The following is an 18,413-nucleotide window of genomic DNA, read 5'->3' as shown; positions in this document are numbered from 1 at the left end:
TAATTGCAACAGCGTCGTATTGATCTAGTGGGTCCGTGGAGTGGAAACAAACAAAGCACGGGGAGAAATGGAGAGGGTGCTCCTTGTGTGCAGTAATATTTGGTTTGTTTATCTGGCCTTTGTGAAGATCTAATAGTGAAGTATTAAGATAAAGTACAGGCTTTAGCTTTTATCGGCTGCTAGTGAATAAAATGTCCCTGCTGACGCCCCCAGTTCTTTAATTCAATCCCTGAGTGTTGTAAAGGTGAGGGATTACTGTGCTTTCCTTCTTTTTTTTTTATTTAATCAAAAGGACCAGGCTACAGATTTTACTGCACAGTCACATACAACATGTGGATACTACACAATTATTTGCCTATAAAAATGCACGCTGATAAAATAACGAGCGGTTGCCGGTGATGAAGAGATAACAAGTAAGGAATAAATCAGAAACTAAACAGCTTCATGGTTCCCACTTTTTGATGAGTCACTCTGGAGGCTTTTATATGGCGCTTCCAATGGGCGGTTATAAAAAAAACATATTAACATTATTATCAATATGTCTTAATGATTTAATAATAGCTGAAGTTTTGCATTTTCATTTTTAGTCATCATGGTCATTTCTTAATGTCTTTCATCGGGTCTGATTCCGACCCATCCAGGTATAATAAATCCAAAAATGTAAACGTATCTCTCGTGGTGAAGAGTCAGTCTGCCTGAGGAAAGAAGCTGCTCCATCGTCACACTGCAATTATTAATCAAACGTAGTGTAAATATACCGTAAAATACCAAATAATAGCCGGGGTGTTTATTTGTTTCAATCACTAACAGACCAGGTGTTTATCTGGGACCAGTTAGAAATCTGGAACAGGTTAATTCCTGATTGTTTCAGTTATCCGGGATGAAAATGTCACAAACATCTCCAGCTTCTCTATGAACTCTCTGGCATCCTTCTGGGCAATAGTTGTAAATCTTCTGCAAGTGAAGTTGTTGCGGCGGAGGAAACAATTTACCCAACCAGCACTCGCGGCAAACTCCTCATCTCTGCTGTCACTCACGGTGGCGTTCATTTGTTTCACCATCGCCTTGATCATTTTGCGGGACGCTCTCTGCCCGTTTGCTGTAACTCATCCCCGTATGTTTATCTCAAGCTCCTCTCTAGCCTTCTTCCTGCCTCCAGCAGGCAGCCTGGCCCTGTTGCTGTCCTCCTCGGACAGACGCTGAAGCTCACTTTTATATTTTCACCAATCTCTCACTCTCTTGGGGTCGACAGAGAAGTATCTAGCGGCTGCTTCTCCCAAGTTTTCCTCAGCATATTTTACGACAGAGAATTTGAATTTCAAGTCATACTTTTAATTTTTTTGCTGCACTGGACCCATGGAGATCATCAATGTGATACTGACTGACAGAAAGCAAGTACAACACGTGAAAAAGGCGAAGAAGAAAAACGTGCAGTGTTAGTGGTCACGTCTTCTTCCTTGATTTTTTTAAAATAAATAAGACTCGGCATTTATTTGGATTCACGACAGGAGGTGGTGTTACTCTTACCGCTGCTGTCCACAGGAGCCGCCAGAATCAACACAAAATACAAAGTTCCTCACAGCTTTAAGTTGAAGTTCGTATCTGATGCTCGATGTTCTTCTTCGGCGTCTGTGTGGTACTGAGAGCTGCTCATCAAGCTTTTGCACAAGCAGGTTCACCTATCGACAGTCTGACTGTGTGTTAGTCTGACGGAGAGCCGCCGCCTGCTGCTGCTCGGCTGCTGCTCGGCTGCCCAACACATCAGCTGTCGGTCTATAAAGCACTTAACGCCTCTCAAGTGCCTACCGAGTTTATGGACTTGGAGATATCAGGGGTTAGCTGAGGCCAACGATTAGCAAATTGTTGTTTTTCTTTACATATATGAAAGTGAACTTGAGTGGGCAGCGGGAGCGTTTGCTCTCCTCTCCTCTCCAGTGGTATCGTTTTCCTTCCCCTCTGCTCTCCAGTCATCTCTCGTCCTGTCCTCTCCTCTGACTTCTTCTCACCTCTCCGGGTCTCAACTCATCTCCCCTGCTCTGCACTCAGCTCTTCTACTTTCCCTCGGCTCTCCTCTTGTCTTCCAGTCTCTCGTCTCCGAGTCATTTCCTCGGCTCTCCTCTCCCGCTGCCTCTTCTGCCCGGCTCTTTACCATACGGTGATTTCTTCCCCTCTGTGTTTCCTCGGCTCTCCTCTCTTAGCCATTCACGAAATTATAGTGTAAGTAACACTCATATTACATTCAACTTTCCCCACTTTCTTAATACATCTGAAAGTAATGAAATGGAGGTAAAGTACAGTGTTTTACATTGATTAGCCGTACCTACAGCAATCAAGCTTCTGCTGAAGAACGGCACTTGGACAAACCACACTCAGGAGGGCATCCTGCTGCAGTAATAATAATAATGGCAATATCTAAGATAAATGCTTATGATTTTTTTCAAGTAGCAGTGCTTGGTTCTGAGTTTGAACATGTGAAGAAGTCTATAAAAATGTAATACATAAAAATGAGTATATGGTTAAACTCTCACTCGGTCATCCGCTAACGTGTCGCTCTCACTGCAGCTTCTCTGTTTCAGTAATGCTACAAATACTTCATTGCTGTACTTTTACTTGAGTGCTGTATTCATTCTTCTGCCAGCTTTTCACTTTTCCTCCCGACATCTGAACACAAATATCTGTACGTTTCTACCACTTAAGTTTTCACAACAGGCTCGTTATTCTGGGAACAATCGCTGATTTTTATTTTGCGCCATCACACGCCAACTTCCAAACGTCTCCAGACTGATTTCAACATGTCCGTTTATTTACTGAGATGATAAACGATAATAAACAGACAGGAATGGGACAAAAAGGTGTGTAGAGCCAAAAGCAGTTTAGTTAGCTTTGTGCAGAAATGGCTGTAGTAAAAAAGTTGAATCTACTTTTTTACACAAGTATCTGTAATTCTTTACGTATGTTATTCTCTTATTGCCAAAAGCAGTATTGCAGTATTGTCTCATATTGATCGCAGACCCCTAAATTTTTGTTCTAATCTCAGGAAATATATGATCGTTGTCCAAAGAATCGATGTATCGTCTGAAACTAGTGTAGCTGAGTTTACATGCTTGTTCTGTGGCATGCTGCACTATATTACCTTTATATTGTTAACCTCTATATATATCAGCGGAATATGAATGTTCCTGTTTGAGGAGGATTTTAACAAACTCGTGTCTCTTGTAGAAGTTTATATTTTACACTGGCTTCATGTCAGTTTTTAAGGACCGACAGTCTGAATTAACTCTCTTACCTTCATCTTCAGCCGAGCGTTTTGATATAGCGAAAATATTTCAATTCAAAGCCACAGATGACAGCTCCCTTTACAATTCCTCATATCATAATTTCATCTTAACGACGAGCTTCTGTTCTACAGTTTAAGCCGCTGCTGCTCTCAGACGCACTCATCGCAAAACCATAAGCTATCCATGAACCGATGGTCATCTGCTGCTTATCAATGCTACAGAGCATTTCATAGAGAGAGAGATTATCCGCTCCCAGCTATGAATTTTTTGCGACGGTAATGTGCTTAAGTTAATAATTATCTGCTGCATAGCTGATGTGTCTCTGCCTGATGCTGCATATCAAGTGAGGCGAGCGAGATCTGAAATTCATCACACACAGTTCCTCAAACTCATGAGTTTCTGTACCGTACTGTAACACGTGCAACTTCGTACCACGCCGACAATCACACGTTTTGACTGCTATCATTCTTTCCCCGCACTCAGGAGACTCTCGTGTGTGATGAGGTGTATGGGCGCACTTTCTCAGCCACAGCTTTTCAAGGTGTTTCAAGCAGAGAGCCGTGCTAATGGGAAAGGAGAAAAAAAACAGCCACTCAAAATGGAGAAAAGTACTGTGAGACGGAGTCCTTGTTGACGCTGTGGATGAGTCCTCCTCCTCCTCTAAGAAGGAACCGAGCCAGCTGCATGCAAGGCCAACTGGAGAGAGCTATCACAGATAATCACATTCTCCGTCGGTCAATGACACCTCTCAGCCTCGCTCAATTCATGCAAAAGATGTTTTTTTTTTTTTTTTTAAGAGAAGGAAAACATCGAGATCCCTCCGCAGGTCAGACAACTTCTTCCAGGATTGAATAAACAAGGAGCGCTCGTCTCTTTGCGTGTGCACTCGAATGGAAATCCAGACGAGGGGGTTACAAATAATAGTGTTTCAGTGGCACATGGCTAATACATTACAAACCGCTGACAAACCATTAACCATAATGGCCCGCTGCTAAGGACAAGGTCTCAGATTTGTTCTTATGTTAAGTGCCTGGTCTGAGTGACTGCTGAGGACGCATTAGATAACCGGGGTCGTGACACATGTGACAAAACAGCGTCAGGAGGAGGAGGGAAGGAACCAGAGAGCGAGGAGCGAAGTCCGAGTCGATGCCAAATAAAACTAAACGAATGGAGGGAGCGGCGAACACGTCCTCGCAAAACTGCTGACATACTTCTACGAGTTTAAACACTGAATTTTAAGTAGTTTCATCGGTGATTAAAAATGCATCGTATTGTGTTATTTGAATAGCCAAGAATGCAAATCAACCGAGAGTAAAATCAGTGGGCAATTAGTCAGATGGTGGTGGAATAATGTCCAATTGTTTACAGAGCTGCTGAGGGAAGCCATGAAACTCCAGTGAGGGACAGAAACCCTCAGCAGTGGACACATATTTGGAAGTCCCGATCACCAAGCGGTCGACCTCCGAAAAGCCTGATCATCAGTGCCAGTAATCGTTGTCCTTGTAACTCTCTGTCGTTTTGAGATCTGGAGTAATAAATGTTCATCTAAATAAGCTGATAGAAATACTAAATATGAATAATCTTGGCGTGGACAGATGCAGAAGATTAACTTTGAACTGAATGTTATCAAAATCTGGATGAAACCATTTCCAACATCTCTTATGTAGTTTTCAACAAACATTGTTTTTTTCACCAGAGAGTCCCGCGGGTTCTGGTGAGACGGCAGTGGGCGGACCTCTGACCTCCTGCAGGGAGGAAGAAGATGTTGTAAGTTAAATGCATCAAGCTGGTGCACTTTGAGAGCAAAATGAAGAGGCTCTATTAATAACATGAAGATAAATAAGACAACTGGAAAATAACACTGTTTGGTTCTGCTGCCTGGTGAGGAAGCGGGCCCTGAACAGCACACTCACGAGCCCACAGGCTGCATTCAGGGCCTCGGACCAGAGTGTGTGAGTCAGAGGTCCGTTTGACTGAGCGGGAGTGAAAGACACAGGTTAGAGATCATCACTGCTATAATGAGAAGCGAAAATGTTTTTGGAAACCGCAACTGGTTTGAAAGTTATTTTTAAACACTTTTTATAGTGTTGATGGATATTTACTGCTTCAAAATGAAACTAGAAAGGAACGTTCTTGTGTTTTTTACGTGTTCAGGAATAAAAGCCAACACCGAAAACCAAATATTTCGACGCGATTTTAATAATTCATGCTTGAAAGGGGTAAAAACACTGTATGTGGGCATGCCGCAGCGTTTTACTGGAGGATGACGAAAGTTGTAATTTTTTAATCTCCCGGCACATCTTGAAGTCTGGTCTGGTTTACTGCCTCGACGTGCGGCTCTTCTGGGCAAATCCATTAGCCTAAAACAGGAATAAATAAAGGTGTTACGCCCTTCAAATCACAAGGTCGCACGTCGTCGTCTCACGCGACGCATCTTACATCGCGGAGGCTCTTTCGCTCTCTCTGCTAAAGGGCTGTACTTTTTATTTTTTATTTGGCAGCGAAGGAGCGGCAGACAGGGAGAGATTGATTTAGTGTGCTTCAGCTACATGGGCTGCTTTTGTGTCTGGAGTTGCAATTTAGATTTAGAAGACAGAGGGGCTGCAATCAGGAAGAGGTGGTAATCAATTTTTCTTGTGTGTGTGTGTGTGTGTGTGTGTGTGTGTGTGTGTGTGTGCTCACAGCTGCAGAGAACAGATCCAGGGCCAGTGGCGAATGAGAGGAGCCTGTAATGATAAGCGCTTCCCGTCATCGCTGGAACACAGGAAAGCTGTCTGCGCTCTTCATCACATGTCCTCCATTTTTATTACACACTGCAGGTTTTTTTTTTTTTTCTTCAGACCTGACAAAAAAAATAAAAAATAAATAAATCTTTTTTTTTTTTTTTTTTTTAATTAACCGTTGTCACAGATTGCTTCTTCACAAGTCAGAGAAATTACAGGTTCTCACTTTTCCAATTTAAGCTATCAAAAAAGGCAATTTCTACTGCCAACAATCACAAAAAAAAAGCTACCTGTTAAAGCTCCGTGTTGTCTAACAGACTCCGTACGTCACCGAATAACGAGCCGTTTGTTAGCCCGAGCGTTTGCCCTTGTGCAGCTCAGAGGGGGCTTATCAGAAAGTTTCGCTGAGTACTTTATTACAGCTTGAGGACAGTTGAGCCAGCTGGGTCTTCATTAGTTTTAAACAACACGACTTTTTTTCTTTTTTTTTCTCCTCCTTGGCGAGGCGCTGTGAGTGCGGAACACGGTTTCCAAGCGAGCGGCGTGATCCAGTGAATGAGGGAAGGAAGACGGATGAGCGTACACTAATGTGTTAGTTTTCACCTTGAACACACCATCACTCTTCTTGACTAATTCTCAGGTTCAGACTGGAACATGCGGTCAAAGCAGAGAGAGACAGAGAGAGAGAGAGGGAGGCACATGGCATGCAAGTAAAGAGATCAATCAGTAAATTATATTCCAACATCAAACAACAGCGCTGTGGAGTTTTTAGGAATTATCATTGCTTGTGTGTGTGTGTGTGTGTGTGTGTGTGTGTGTGTGTGTGTGTGTGTGTGTGGCAGGAGAGAAATAAAAAAAGATAACTGGAGTGTGAAAAAGGTAATTCTTCTCTCATGAGGAACTGATTTCCCTGCTCTTTGAGTCTTTGAGAGCTCAGCTGCTCGCTTCATGTGGTGACTTCAAAGCGCAGGAGAGGCTGCAGACTGGTGTTACTGGTCCTGCTGGATGTCGGTGGAGGAGGCAGCTGCGACCAGGAGCGCTGACAGCTCCACAGCACGTGTCTCCACGCCGGGGTGGGCAAGTAATTCAAGTTATTCATATCTGATATCAACTTGCTCCTGGAACATCATCGTAGGTTTGTCCTGTCAAACAATTATTTAACGCAGTGAAAGGGTGTATTTCAACCAAAAACATTTCCCTAAACCCAGCCAAGCATTTTTGTTGCTTTAATCCCATCCTCCTGGGTGAGAGTCCTACACAGCTAATTGAGCTACGTGCTAACAGCAGCTAGTTATGGTAATGGCAGCATTTTACCTCCTGCTAGTCGTCTGTCGGGCTGTAAATATGTGTTTACTGAAAGCAATTAGCCCACCTTCAGTTTGATAGCGGCAACTCATTTGAAATGAAAGAATCTCAAACAGGTAATGTAATGTATTAATCAGCTGCTCCTTCACCTTGAATCAGTTTGTTTCTCATGAGCTTGTGTTCTGTTTTACGTCAGTCCTTTTTTTTCATGTGGGAGTAACTGTACTCGCGGAGCGGGGAGGCACTGTGGGCACTGTGAGCCATTAATCCCTGCAACTGTCTGGAAGATGAGCTGCGGTATAAGGACACAGTATTTCCATCTTTTTCGGCTGCATCTCAAATGGCTGGACTGAAAGCTCAGCTGGGGAGTAAACGCTCCTCGTGAAAGAACCGGTACAAACAATATGTATCTGTCTCTATGGCAGTGAGACACGAGCGCCATACATATCTCTGACCGCTCAACGCGCCGCCCATTACCGCTCATTTACTCAGCGGGTCTCAATCACCCTGCAGACGTCCAATCTAATGTGACGGACAGTGCTAATGCAGAGATAAACCACTATAGGCGATAAAATGCGAGGACAATAATGTGTGCTCCCATGTGAGTCCCTGAAGCCAAGGCTCCCTCTCCTGCCTCTCATTATAGCAGATGTGCGGTATACACAGGGACAGGACAGGACAGGAGCTACACAACCACACACACACACACACACACACACACACTCACACACACTCACACAGTACATAAACTGGACCGTGAAATAGACGGAGGGGGGCTGCAGATTGCCTAGGAACGGTGGAGGTAGTTTATTTTGAGTGAGGATGAGATATGAGGAACTGATTTTCATTTAATGACCAGCTGTGTGATGTGGACTCATATAGACCCATCTAAAAACATTGGCTTTCACACACTGAGGAGGGCGGGGGTGGGGGGTGCCCGCCAGTCAGCTGGGAAGGATAATAAGATCTGGCTCCCACTGACATGAATGGTAAGATTTTGTCACTGAAGATTGGTGGGAGCAGTCTTTGAGGTGGTGGAGTGATGTCACTGCAATGATAGAGCGTCTGAAATCTGCCTCCCTTCACTCAACCTCGCCGCGAGCGTGAGAGCCCTCATTACATTTTCAAAGACAGGAGCTGTTATTTGTCATTTCAGCATCGCAACGTTTCATCAGCTTTGCAATCACTGAGATCTGTCGGCCTCTTGGGGGCAGTAGAAACAAGTTTGGATCACAGCGTTGATCACCACCGGTCACCGTTTACCCCGCAAGGCAGCTGGATTCTTGAGATGACCGAACACACACTGGTTGAACCGATCAACATCCCAATAAAGAACTAGCGTAGCGCTCGAAGTCACTCTTATTTTGAAAAAACAACAAAATAAGCTGCTGCCACAGCGTTAGTGATGCTATCAGACCTGGAGAGTATGTTTCATCGAAAGAAGAGCAAAAAACGACAGTGATAACTCTCAGCTGGATATGGTAAGAGTTTGAGAGAAGGCTGCTCAGCCAGTGACTGCAGTTCAAGACTGCGTTCCAACATTTGTAAGCGTGACATAAATGTATGTTTTCATGGAGACAAAACAATAACCGTGTTCATGGCGACAAAAACCAGATGTTTTTGACAGGAGAGTCGGGACACCTCCGGCCGCGACTGTGGCAACCGAAACAGGTATTTCAAACCAAAACATGATCTTTTCTTCCCAACAAAGTGCTTTTTCATTACTGTTCATTCACTCTCAAGCACAGTGTGGTGACGAGACAAAGCTGAAATATTTCAACCTCTCTGTGGTTTGCAGAAACATTCATTGCCAACATTAATTCTGGTGACCGGGTTGAGTATTTACTAATACATAAGTGTTTTTTGTATGAAATAGGTGGGAGGTATCTTACCATACTTACTGCTAACTGCTCAGCTAGGATCAGAACCAGGAATACTGGACCGGACTGGGAGTTCAGAGTGGTGTTATCAGAAGGGATGGGCTAGCAGGTTAGCATGCTAACATCAGTAGATCTCTCTGCAACACAATAACGTTGTCCTGTCATTTATTTACATTCTCTTATTTAAATCTAATGTTTACATATCACACTTTCACTCTAACCAAAGTAATATTTTAAGAGGACATCTTTGCTGTCACTCAAGAACGACTTGATGACTGACGGCTCGTCCAATCAGCTGCTACCTGCCCTTTTCCAGTGACAGCTTCCCGGGTGGTTCCCTTCTCTGGTGGTTAACTCGACATATACGCTTGCAAACAGTTGCTCAGTTACACATCCATCAGTTAGGAAGCAGCATTTTCTTTAATTTTGAGTGTTTTCTTGGGTAAGTAAAACCGTTCACTTACTTATCTTGCAAATGTTAAATACCGGTGTATGAGCTGAAAACAGTGTGAGGACAGTGTGTGCAAATGTGCTACGATTCGTTCCCTGCTTCACATTTTTTATTTGCTCCTTCATTTGCTTCTAAATTATTCTTTGAATATGAATTATTCTAACCTTATTGTGTGACCTCAAACACCCTAGAGTTCCTGTCGACGGGGTCAGAACGACTCTGAGTGAAGTCAATGAACTGATTCTTCATTAAAAACACATTTTACTTTCATCATATTCAGCTTAATGACAGTAATTATGATTTTGACCTTCTAGAGGATGTTGTATTATTTTTTGTTGAATCCACTGAACTTGTGTGATATAATTCACAGTTAACATGGTTCCTACACTAGACTGAATACAAATGTGAATCTTTTTGTCTGATGCATCATGGTTGTATTGGTGATAGAAATTCAAGGTCTAGGTCGAGGGTTATAGTGTTTTGTTTTTTTTCTTTTTTTTTTTGTGGATTGCATAAATAAAATCCTGCAGAGCCACGACCTGCTGATAAGATAATAAAATATGCCAGAGCACAAAGACTTTCTGAGCTGTTGCCTCTCATGACAATCTTCAATATTCTAAGTAGACATTCGGCCTCAGAGTCAGAAGTGAAAAACGTTTCCCAGAGGATGTGTTCTGAGACGAATGAAAAATGTAAAAAAAAACAAACAAAAAAAAAACACAGGAAATTTGTAAACAGGCTCGCACATCCGACGACCTTATACCAGACGCAACGTAACTGCCAGCCGTCGGTCAACGTGTCGGGACTTAAGCATTACAAAGAAGTGTATTACAGAAACAGGAACTATTACTCGGATTACATGTTTGGCATTAAAACAGCAAGAAGTTCAGTCAAAGCAGAAGATGAAAGTGGATGTTAAAGCACAGTATGCACTCCGACACTCAAAGCAAATACACATTAACTGCAAGCAGACGGCGACGTGAACATAAAGCTCGACTGTGCATCTGTGCATATTGTTTTTCCTCTTGTACAAACAGTTAAATCACAGCACTTAAGCACCAGATGAGACGGTGACCTTGATTGTGATTTCCCGTCACTCTTGCTTAAGGAGCACAATCGTCCCTTAACAAGATTACTTTACCTTGATCTAATGGATTTGGCTCTAGAGACAATATGATCTGACTGCATCTGTTGTTCCTTTTTTGTTCGTATAGAACATAAACGCTTTGTCACCACCCCCGAACAGACAAGCCCATACTGCTGCATTACTGCGAGGATCAATCGCAGACCTTTACTCTCACTGCATTTCCCTCAATTTGTCATAGCAGGCTGCTCTCCCCTTTTTTTCCTTCCTCCTGTCTGTATTTTTTTCTTTTCTCCTGTGTGACAATCCCATAGGTGCACAGTGCAGCTCGCTTCAACTTGAGGCTGAGAGGCTGTTCCATTTGACAGTTGATGGAGACCCCTCCCCTCTTCCACCCGCGTCTGCTCCACTCAGCAGGTTAGATTGCAGACGTCAGGTGGAGGCTGTGACTGTCATCGCAGAATGACAGCATCCTGACCGGCCAGATTCTTTGAAGCCGATGCCTCCCGGTCTGCCCTGAGGTTGTTGAGGCATGCTTGGAGTCTGCCATAGGTGGAGGAGTCCTGCAGTACCTCAGCTCATTTTGATTAATGGACCTCTCTCTGCCCCTGAGTGAGCAATTATCAGAGGGTAGGCAAAGTCATTCATCACTGTAACTGAGCAGCAGGTCTCTTCCACTGTCGAAAGTCATACCTGCAGGGCGAGGGGTCCGCGTCCACATCCCCCGCCTACGCCTCCTCCTCATCCTATTCCTCCCCATCAACCACGCTGCCGGCCCAATGTTTGACCGGGAGGGTCCGTCCACAGAGGGTCAGCGAGGTGGTACGCTGTGTGTAGCGTGGTGCTTACAAGGAGATCAGATTTCCCCACGGTAATTATTTAGCCGCTGCCTGGCCTCTCTCGCCTTGATCAAATTCAAGCCTGCACGTTATTGTGAGATCAAGTTCCCACTCAGTCCTGTGGCACCGAGCCTGGAATTCACTTAGTCTTTGCAACATGACTGGCACGTGTTGTGAGCAGCCATTGTACTGTAGCTGTTAGTGGATGTGTTCAGCATACTAACTGTCCTTCACAGACAGAAGAAAGAAAGCTACAGTTTTCAATTAAAACTGACACAATCGCCGCTGATTGCTATGGAGCCTGAGCAAGTCTTTTGTCACCAATAACAAGAACTTTATTCCGAGGTATGCGAAGGAGGTACCCTTACATCTGTTGCCATAGAAGCTCTGGCACAGTAGAACATTCTTGATACGCTTGCTTAGATGCATTATTTCAGATGTTCTATTTCTGTCAGTAAAGGGCGAAACAGTCACTGAACTCAGAGAGAAGCTTCAGTTTACAGTTTAAAACATTCAAACATGAACAAAGAAAAGACAACTGTGTACTGTGTTGCAATATATCTGCTGGAGCGAGCATGCTAACCTACTACTGGTGGCCAATCCTCTCTTGTACGAGCACTCTGAACCTCAATATGTGACGCTGAGTTACTGAAGTCTTACAACACTGAGGTGGTTTCCTTGCCTTGTTTGGCGCCTGGATTCCCAGGACTCACCTCCTGAAGTGGGAGTTAACTGACACCCGTCCTCCCTCTTGTTTCTCTCCCACCGTATCTTTGTCTTACCCAGAGTCCTGCTGTAAATCACCTCTGTACTATACTCCCTGTCTTCATACTTGCCTCCAACTGTGCCCCCCCCCCCCATCTGTTTGGAGTATGAATTCAACAGGTGGCCCCATTCTTACACATCGCAGCTTTAAACCCACACTGAGAATATGAATATCACTAAGCCACGCGCCTCAGTGAGCAGATTAAAAGGCACTTGACACCTGATCAACCGCATCATGGTCAAACACGCTTATCAATTCACACTAAGCAGGCTCGCAGTGGACCTGACTGCCAAATGTGCACACACACACACACACACACACACACATATACACATACACTTGACTGTTCACGCTCCCTCACACACACACGGAGAAAAACATACCTACAAAAGCAGTGACCTTACTACTGTTAGTGTCCATTAGTGTGACTGACAGTTGGCCCCTGAGGTTTTGTTAGTATTCAGTGGAAACTCTGACCCTTCACTCATGCAGAACTTACACCCACCCTGTCTATCTTACAAATCGTTGCGAACACACATCTCTGTATTTTATTCGCATATTTTTAGACTCTCGATTTCCCCCGGGGCAACGTTTTTTAGTATGCGCCGTAATGATTCTGCATGGCTGTGATGTTTGCATTTGGGCTGGGAAGGACAACGTGTTTACAGAACTGGAAGCGATAGCGGCTGTCTGATTGCCTGTTGCTGTGTTACAAACCTGTAATCCAAAAAAATCCCTTCACCCAAAATGCAATTAACAAAATAATTGTTCTTTCCTCACAGACCAACAATTTACCTGAAATTTACCAGAATCTATTGGTCGATTACCAGTTTGTCTCCGGGCTGACCCCGCCGGCTAATGGCTTTGGAGGGAGGCCAGAATCAGATTTCCTTTTAACGCTGTCTAATGGGCTGTCACCCTATACATTATGAATGCAAACCAACCAAACGCAAATCATTCCACCATCGCTATTAGACCCCTTTTTCTATTCATTGATTTCTCTCTTTACTTTTTTATCTAACGATTTCCTCCCTCCCCCTCCACATCTCTCTTTATGCACGCTGGTGAATCTGTTAAACACTTTCTATTGTAGGCTTAAAAAAAAAAAAAAAAAAGGATTTGGAATGCATTTGAAGTACGGAGATTTTGTTTGACCGCCCGGTTATCAAATCACAACGTGTAATGCATCCGAGATGAGCAACGTCCCTGTCACTATTTATATGTATGTACGAGTGTCTCTGTCTTTTCCACCTGAGAGGAGAGCGAGGGGCGCCGGCTTTGTTTCATTTCACCCACGTTTTGAATACTAAGTGGCCAAAAGAAATATTAGACACGGGATTTTTTTAAAAGATGCAAAAATATTTTTCATCTCAAGCAGCCAACCAGGTTTTATAAAGTGCTGGTGTTCTCATGTGTGGATATTTTTTTTCCGGAGTGTGTATTTTTCGATTGCTAGATGGCAACAGTTGAAAGTAAATAATTTACTGGAGTGTGATGGGTGACATGGTTTGTTTCTCCGCGTGAGTAAAAAGCTATCATGAGAAATCTGGTCAAGACATTTTGCTGCTGTGCGCTGGAAATGCCGAAATCTGTGCGCTGCAACCCTGTCCGCCCTCCGTCACCCCCTATATCTTGCCGTCTGCATCTTTTTTGCCCATTCCCCTTGCCCTCCTTTTTTTTTTACCATCTGTGACTGTCTTCTCCATCTCTAGCTCACATCTTTATATCACTCCAATTCTCTCGCACGGGGAGATGGAAATTGAGTGGGAGGACTGGGTTGCAGGATAAGATGGAGGTCTCAGAGTGGACAAAAATAAAATCCAATTTCAACAAAAAATAATAATTCCCCACCACCGCCGCCGCTGCCTCGACGTCAGCCCTGCTAGCTCTCCCTGCCCATCTGCAGTGGGAACCTCAGTCACATCTCCAGAATCTCAAAACCCGACACGCAGCAGGAGGCCAGAAAGAGAGCGACCATGCGCCAACCCACCTCTACTCTCTCACAACTGAGATTGGACACACACCATTGCCCCCTTTTTTTCCCTTTTTTTTTTTACTTGCAGCATATCATAATAGACAGAGTGTACCGAGCGAAGCTGTGCTCCAAAGAATCTCTAATTCTCAAAGTTGAAGGTCCAGACTTTTAAAGATCTCAGCAGTTTTAGGAGCGAGAAGAGGAAGGGGCCTACGAGGGACCTCATGCTGCTATTTCACTGCGAGCTTTGCGTTGATTATGGACAGATGAGGAGCAGAAAGGTCTTCATCTGCTGGGGTCAGTTTCCACGTGGTGAGCGTCGGGCTTCTCCCAGCAGTAACAGCCGTCTCTTTGCCATAGGGCTTGTTTCTCTTTGCTGGGAAGACAATGTAAACCATAAAATGTCATGTCTATCTGAGCTGACAGTTCAGTGGGAGTGTTGACAGGTGAACAGAGTTGAAAAAAACAAAACAGAACAATATGAGCACGGCAGCAAAAACAAATAAAATGAAAAAGGGATGGAGTGTTTGAGTAGCGTGTCTGTGTCGTTATCTTCTGCCTTTTAGATGACGGTGATCACGCAGGGCTGCAGAGCGTGTGAGGACGCATTGATAGCGGCTTTGTTGAATCAAATTCAGATTTAGACTTCCAAATCCGTCTCTCATGTTGAGTTTTATTGTACCACAAGCTCCCAAAACGGGAAGAAAAACAGACATCTTCAGATATATCTGGCCGGTGAAGTTAGGAGCCATCTACTTATTTTTGGAGGGTGAGTAATAAGGATCCTCTGGAGCTGTAATCTAGTTGACTGACAGCAGCTCACAATGCCTTTCTCCACACCTAACCAGCAGACATTCAGTAAAAGCAAGGCAATTCATGTGAGGAGAACACAGACAGCCAGCGAGGTGAGAGAAATGCACTCAGCCACAAAGAGATAAGAAACAGGGAGGAAGATGAAAGCCGGCAGAGGTGGGGAAGAAAATCCTCACAAGATCTTAAATTTTGTTCTTCCAGCTGCACAATCTTGAGGTAGAACCTGAGACATTTGGGGCTTCGCCTTGACTTTCAATCACTGTCACACCATGGTGTGTACCCACGTTCTGTAAATGAACACATCTTTGAAGACGAGCCCCCTGAGACAAAGTATTTAAAGACAGAAGAGTCACTGGATTGTTAAGTCCACACTGCAGACAAGAAGAAGACACTGTGTTAAAAGTACTACAAGGGATTTCAACTGGTTGTCTCAGATTGATACCGACTAGTGCAGTGCCTGTTCAAAACATGTCTGGTAATGTGAGAGCTTAAATGTCCAGTTTATTCATCATTTAAAGTCTGGATAATTACGTAAATACTTGTTGACTACAACAACCGATGAGAAGCATGCAGGAGCACTCTGCTACAGTAAACACATTAGCCCTTGAGGCTAACTTCGGCTAGCATACAGCGAGTGACAAACTTTTTTAATGTCACCTCCAGTTCTCGCGTCTCCCCACTCATCCGAACTCAACTAACCTTCTGCTTTTGTTTATTTTCCTCACTGCAACGCTTTATTACTGCACGTTGCTGCACCACACTGATCTCCACTTTGTTTACATCTGCTTCCCCATGAGATTACGTGAGAGGGATCAGCAACAGTCTGCAGAAAACCAAGAAGCCAGAGCGCTGAAGCCGTGCACCTGCTGCTGCTGCTGAACAGATTGGAGTAAAGTGTTTATTAAAAACTACTGATATTAAAAAGGTGATGTGCCCAAATTGCACCAAAAAAGAAAAATGGTTTTGAGAATGTTTACTTCCCTCCACAACAAAAGCACATGGTAAACAAGTCCAGATCTCAGGGTGCTCATGCCACATTTGTCCACAGGGGTCGCCAGAATCAACATTAAATGTTAATTGTAGCCGCTTTAACAAATACAGTCTAAGAAACATTCATGAAAGACTCTTCTGCAGCTTTACTGAAGTTCACGATTTTTATTGATCTCAGTGGAACATTTTATGAGCAATATTTCACTCCACATCAGAGCTCCTGCTGGATTTCTGATATTAAATTAAGATTCCACAGTTTCGGCTCTCTACTCTCCAGATATTTCAAGCAAATAAACACAATACATATATATATATATATAAAATGGAACAACACTTTGAGACCATCAATCAATCAAGGTGAGTGAAGTACAGTATATACAAATTGTTTCAGGCTCCAGGGATTTACTGTGTGTATTATAAATATGGGCACACAAACTTTCAGAAGGATAAGGTCAGTTCAAGGAGTAAACTAGGCCATGTGGCATATCCAGAGAGTTTGGGAGGAGTATGAATTTGAGTCGGACTGAATGCGCTGCAGAGTCCAGTGGGACCGGGAGGCGGGGAACACAGGAGCAGAGATGGGTACAGTCGGGGACATGCTGCAGCCAATCACACTCTATGTTGTTGGATTTTCCTCATAAGACCCTATTCTAATCTTATTTTGATGCCGGGACACGGCTCACTCAATCATTAAAATTTCCATAAACTAGCAATTTCATGCAGGATAATAAAAAGGTCTAATTCAGTGGAAGCAAATAGCACCTTGTGTCCTCAGGCGCCCCTTATCTCACAAAGAGATATCAGATTGTATTCTGTGTGCAACCAAATTATATTTTTGTTTGCCTCAAAGTGCAAAACAATCTAGCAGACATCTGAACGAGTGTTCTGAAGTAGTGCTTCTGTCCCTGGATGAGGCCATTTCTACACTCGAGTTTAATCTTCCAGATGTGAAAAATGTGACACTTTGACTCAGCAGATGTTGGAGGATTCTGTTTGTCTCTTTAAAGAGTCCTGTGCTGAAAAAAAAAAAAATATATATATATATATATATTTTTTTTTTTTTCCATTTGTAACCACACATCCAGATATAGTAAAAGGAAAGAAATCCATCCGTGAAACGAGGTGCATCATGGGAGATGGGAAGGTGGTGCCCTGTGTGTTAAAGTCAGGTCCAGTCTCTGCCATCGCACTGTGGCGACCCAGGGGAGGGGAAGCTTGTTTTGTTCAGAGAGTCTTTGTTCAGCCGTGATAGCAGCGATAAGATGGAGCTTATCGTCCTGAACATAGAAAACATAAAATAGTATCAGCACATCACTGTTCATGCATTATTGTTGACGTAATCTGAACTTCATGTGCTCTGTTGTGGCTTCATTTGTGAACTTGAACATGAACTTACAGATCCACACGTGTATGCACATGCACAAACAGCTGCTCTGCAGGCAGCTCTTTTTTTTTTTTTTTTTTTTAGCACCCGTTGTCAAGTCTCTGTGCTTCTAAACCCCCGTCCTCATTAGACAGCAGCCCATCGCTCGGCTCCGCAGTCGCTGTTGAAGGAAAGCAGTAAGAATCTCTTCAGCACACACTCGTCAATCACTCTGACGTAAAAGGGGAGATAAAGATTTCACTGGCCGTGCTGCCGTCTGTAGGTTATGTTGCAGGTCAAAATAGCTGCATGGAATTTCTTGAATTGAAATTCATTATATTTACAGTGTCCTTGCTTGTCGGAAACAGCCATTATTTTTGCTATGGGCATATGAATCTGGGGGAAGAAATCATGTTATACTAGATGCACTGCATATTCTCAACAGGAACATGTGTTGTAAAATCATTTTTAACCGATTTTGTTACATCTGTGGCACCACATTGAGCGACAAATCTATGTACAGTCTAATGAAGCCCAATAACACAGTGCTGCACTGAATCTCATCTCTGTGAGTGACCTTTATGGATCATTTGTCTAGGCTGAAATTACTATTGCTGTCGATGCACTGGATTGCTGCAGTTAGTACAGTTCAGTGTAGTAATTACATTTAATTATGCTCAAATATCCCCACTCAAATATATGGATATAATATAAAAGGAAAAAAATGCACAGCACCAAAAAATAATCATTAGGGATTAAAAATGTATTAATGATCATGACTCACTCCTTACTAACTACTCACATTTGCTAAATAGCTGCGGCTCAAGGACTATATAGACTATATAACTATATATGGACAATATAGCAGATAATGCTGAGAGACTAGATGACAGACTGGAGGGATGTTACAGTTTATTAATGAATTAATGAGTTAAGGCATGATTAG

The sequence above is a fragment of the Acanthopagrus latus genome, chromosome 23 (genome assembly GCF_904848185.1).
Source record: "Acanthopagrus latus isolate v.2019 chromosome 23, fAcaLat1.1, whole genome shotgun sequence".
Taxonomy (NCBI): domain Eukaryota; kingdom Metazoa; phylum Chordata; class Actinopteri; order Spariformes; family Sparidae; genus Acanthopagrus; species Acanthopagrus latus.
The sequence above is the reverse complement of the archived record's forward strand: the minus strand, read 5'-3'. Positions refer to the sequence as shown.